Consider the following 5,000-nt stretch of genomic DNA (forward strand, 5'->3'; position numbering starts at 1 on the left):
CGCTCGCTCGCGCAGCCAAAAATGGCCAGTTTTGGCCCGTTTTTGGGCTGTTTTGGCCTGTTTTTGGTCTGTTCTGGCGTGGCGCGGTGACCGTCGTGAGCGGAGCAAAACGTCAGCCATCTCAGCACCTTGGAACCCCCCGGGTGGCACAGGGCTGGATGGGGCTTTCGTATAGCAGGGACGGTGCTGCCTCACACTTCGCTCGCTGTTCGCCGCTCGCCGCTCGCTCGCGCAACCTAAAATGGCCAGTTTTGGCCCGTTTTTGGGCTGTTTTGGCCTGTTTTTGGTCCGTTCTTGCGTGGCACGGCGACCGTCGTGAGCGGAGCAAAACGTCAGCCATCTCAGCACCCTGGAACCCCCCGGGTGGCACAGGCTGGATGGGGCTTTCGTATAGCAGGGACGGTGCTGCCTCTCGCTTCGCTCGCTGTTCGCCGCTCACCGCCCGCTCGCTCAGCCAAAAATGGCCAGTTTTGGCCCGTTTTTGGGCTGTTTTGGCCTGTTTTTGGTCCGTTCTTGCATGGCGCGGTGACCGTCGTGAGCGGAGCAAAACGTCAGCCATCTCAGCACCCTGGAACCCCCCGGGTGGCACAGGGCTGGATGGGGCTTTCGTATAGCAGGGACGGTGCTGCCTCACGCTTCGCTCGCTGTTCGCCCGCTCGCCGCTCGCTCGCGCAGCCAAAAATGACCAGTTTTGGCCCGTTTTTGGGCTGTTTTGGCCTGTTTTATGGTCCGTTCTTGCGTGGTGCGGTGACCGTCGTGAGCGGAGCAAAACGTCAGCCATCTCAGCACCCTGGAACCCCCCGGGTGGCACAGGGCTGGATGGGGCTTTCGTATATAGCAGGGACGGTGCTGCCTCTCGCTTCGCTCGCTGTCCGCCGCTCGCCGCTCGCTCGCGCGCAGCCAAAAATGGCCAGTTTTGGCCCGTTTTTGGGCCGTTTTGGCCAGTTTTTGGCCTGTTCTTGCATTGCGCGGTGACCGTCGAGAGCGGAGCAAAACGTCAGCCATCTCAGCACCCTGGAACCCCCCGGGTGGCACAGGGCTGGATGGGCTTTCGTATAGCAGGGACGGTGCTGCCTCTCGCTTCGCTCGCTGTCCGCCGCTCGCCGCTCGCGTCGTGCAGCCAAAAATGGCCAGTTTTGGCCCGTTTTTGGGCCGTTTTGGCCAGTTTTTGGCCTGTTCTTGCATTGCGCGGTGACCGTCGAGAGCGGAGCAAAACGTCAGCCATCTCAGCACCCTGGAACCCCCCGGGTGGCACAGGGCTGGATGGGGCTTTCGTATAGCAGGGACGGTGCTGGCCTCTCGCTTCGCTCGCTGTCCGCCGCTCGCCGCTCGCTCGTGCAGCCAAAAATGGCCAGTTTTGGCCCGTTTTTGGGCCGTTTTGGCCAGTTTTTGGCCTGTTCTTGCATTGCGCGGTGACCGTCGAGAGCGGAGCAAAACGTCAGCCATCTCAGCACCCTGGAACCCCCCGGGTGGCACAGGGCTGGATGGGGCTTTCGTATAGCAGGGACGGTGCTGCCTCTCGCTTCGCTCGCTGTCCGCCGCTCGCCGCTCGCTCGTGCAGCCAAAAATGGCCAGTTTTGGCCCGTTTTTGGGCCGTTTTGGCCAGTTTTTGGCCTGTTCTTGCATTGCGCGGTGACCGTCGAGAGCGGAGCAAAACGTCAGCCATCTCAGCACCCTGGAACCCCCCGGGTGGCACAGGGCTGGATGGGGCTTTCGTATAGCAGGGACGGTGCTGCCTCTCGCTTCGCTCGCTGTCCGCCGCTCGCCGCTCGCTCGTGCAGCCAAAAATGGCCAGTTTTGGCCCGTTTTTGGGCCGTTTTGGCCAGTTTTTGGCCTGTTCTTGCATTGCGCGGTGACCGTCGAGAGCGGAGCAAAACGTCAGCCATCTCAGCACCCTGGAACCCCCCGGGTGGCACAGGGCTGGATGGGGCTTTCGTATAGCAGGGACGGTGCTGCCTCTCGCTTCGCTCGCTGTCCGCCGCTCGCCGCTCGCTCGTGCAGCCAAAAATGGCCAGTTTTGGCCCGTTTTTGGGCCGTTTTGGCCAGTTTTTGGCCTGTTCTTGCATTGCGCGGTGACCGTCGAGAGCGGAGCAAAACGTCAGCCATCTCAGCACCCTGGAACCCCCCGGGTGGCACAGGGCTGGATGGGGCTTTCGTATAGCAGGGACGGTGCTGCCTCTCGCTTCGCTCGCTGTCCGCCGCTCGCCGCTCGCTCGTGCAGCCAAAAATGGCCAGTTTTGGCCCGTTTTTGGGCCGTTTTGGCCAGTTTTTGGCCTGTTCTTGCATTGCGCGGTGACCGTCGAGAGCGGAGCAAAACGTCAGCCATCTCAGCACCCTGGAACCCCCCGGGTGGCACAGGGCTGGATGGGGCTTTCGTATAGCAGGGACGGTGCTGCCTCTCGCTTCGCTCGCTGTCCGCCGCTCGCCGCTCGCTCGTGCAGCCAAAAATGGCCAGTTTTGGCCCGTTTTTGGGCCGTTTTGGCCAGTTTTTGGCCTGTTCTTGCATTGCGCGGTGACCGTCGAGAGCGGAGCAAAACGTCAGCCATCTCAGCACCCTGGAACCCCCCGGGTGGCACAGGGCTGGATGGGGCTTTCGTATAGCAGGGACGGTGCTGCCTCTCGCTTCGCTCGCTGTCCGCCGCTCGCCGCTCGCTCGTGCAGCCAAAAATGGCCAGTTTTGGCCCGTTTTTAGGCCGTTTTGGCCAGTTTTTGGCCTGTTCTTGCATTGCGCGGTGACCGTCGAGAGCGGAGCAAAACGTCAGCCATCTCAGCACCCTGGAACCCCCCGGGTGGCACAGGGCTGGATGGGGCTTTCGTATAGCAGGGACGGTGCTGCCTCTCGCTTCGCTCGCTGTCCGCCGCTCGCCGCTCGCTCGCGCAGCCAAAAATGGCCAGTTTTGGCCCGTTTTTGGGCCGTTTTGGCCAGTTTTTGGCCTGTTCTTGCATTGCGCGGTGACCGTCGAGAGCGGAGCAAAACGTCAGCCATCTCAGCACCCTGGAACCCCCCGGGTGGCACAGGGCTGGATGGGGCTTTCGTATAGCAGGGACGGTGCTGCCTCTCGCTTCGCTCGCTGTCCGCCGCTCGCCGCTCGCTCGTGCAGCCAAAAATGGCCAGTTTTGGCCCGTTTTTGGGCCGTTTTGGCCAGTTTTTGGCCTGTTCTTGCATTGCGCGGTGACCGTCGAGAGCGGAGCAAAACGTCAGCCATCTCAGCACCCTGGAACCCCCCGGGTGGCACAGGGCTGGATGGGGCTTTCGTATAGCAGGGACGGTGCTGCCTCTCGCTTCGCTCGCTGTCCGCCGCTCGCCGCTCGCTCGTGCAGCCAAAAATGGCCAGTTTTGGCCCGTTTTTGGGCCGTTTTGGCCAGTTTTTGGCCTGTTCTTGCATTGCGCGGTGACCGTCGAGAGCGGAGCAAAACGTCAGCCATCTCAGCACCCTGGAACCCCCCGGGTGGCACAGGGCTGGATGGGGCTTTCGTATAGCAGGGACGGTGCTGCCTCTCGCTTCGCTCGCTGTCCGCCGCTCGCCGCTCGCTCGTGCAGCCAAAAATGGCCAGTTTTGGCCCGTTTTTGGGCCGTTTTGGCCAGTTTTTGGCCTGTTCTTGCATTGCGCGGTGACCGTCGAGAGCGGAGCAAAACGTCAGCCATCTCAGCACCCTGGAACCCCCCGGGTGGCACAGGGCTGGATGGGGCTTTCGTATAGCAGGGACGGTGCTGCCTCTCGCTTCGCTCGCTGTCCGCCGCTCGCCGCTCGCTCGCGCAGCCAAAAATGGCCAGTTTTGGCCCGTTTTTGGGCCGTTTTGGCCAGTTTTTGGCCTGTTCTTGCATTGCGCGGTGACCGTCGAGAGCGGAGCAAAACGTCAGCCATCTCAGCACCCTGGAACCCCCCGGGTGGCACAGGGCTGGATGGGGCTTTCGTATAGCAGGGACGGTGCTGCCTCTCGCTTCGCTCGCTGTCCGCCGCTCGCCGCTCGCTCGTGCAGCCAAAAATGGCCAGTTTTGGCCCGTTTTTGGGCCGTTTTGGCCAGTTTTTGGCCTGTTCTTGCATTGCGCGGTGACCGTCGAGAGCGGAGCAAAACGTCAGCCATCTCAGCACCCTGGAACCCCCCGGGTGGCACAGGGCTGGATGGGGCTTTCGTATAGCAGGGACGGTGCTGCCTCTCGCTTCGCTCGCTGTCCGCCGCTCGCCGCTCGCTCGTGCAGCCAAAAATGGCCAGTTTTGGCCCGTTTTTGGGCCGTTTTGGCCAGTTTTTGGCCTGTTCTTGCATTGCGCGGTGACCGTCGAGAGCGGAGCAAAACGTCAGCCATCTCAGCACCCTGGAACCCCCCGGGTGGCACAGGGCTGGATGGGGCTTTCGTATAGCAGGGACGGTGCTGCCTCTCGCTTCGCTCGCTGTCCGCCGCTCGCCGCTCGCTCGTGCAGCCAAAAATGGCCAGTTTTGGCCCGTTTTTGGGCCGTTTTGGCCAGTTTTTGGCCTGTTCTTGCATTGCGCGGTGACCGTCGAGAGCGGAGCAAAACGTCAGCCATCTCAGCACCCTGGAACCCCCCGGGTGGCACAGGGCTGGATGGGGCTTTCGTATAGCAGGGACGGTGCTGCCTCTCGCTTCGCTCGCTGTCCGCCGCTCGCCGCTCGCTCGCGCAGCCAAAAATGGCCAGTTTTGGCCCGTTTTTGGGCCGTTTTGGCCAGTTTTTGGCCTGTTCTTGCATTGCGCGGTGACCGTCGAGAGCGGAGCAAAACGTCAGCCATCTCAGCACCCTGGAACCCCCCGGGTGGCACAGGGCTGGATGGGGCTTTCGTATAGCAGGGACGGTGCTGCCTCTCGCTTCGCTCGCTGTCCGCCGCTCGCCGCTCGCGCAGCCAAAAATGGCCAGTTTTGGCCCGTTTTTGGGCCGTTTTGGCCAGTTTTTGGCCTGTTCTTGCATTGCGCGGTGACCGTCGAGAGCGGAGCAAAACGTCAGCCATCTCAGCACCCTGGAACCCCCCGGGTGGCACAGGGCTGG

Source organism: Musa acuminata, unplaced genomic scaffold (genome assembly GCF_036884655.1).
Source record: "Musa acuminata AAA Group cultivar baxijiao unplaced genomic scaffold, Cavendish_Baxijiao_AAA HiC_scaffold_1126, whole genome shotgun sequence".
NCBI lineage: Eukaryota > Viridiplantae > Streptophyta > Magnoliopsida > Zingiberales > Musaceae > Musa > Musa acuminata.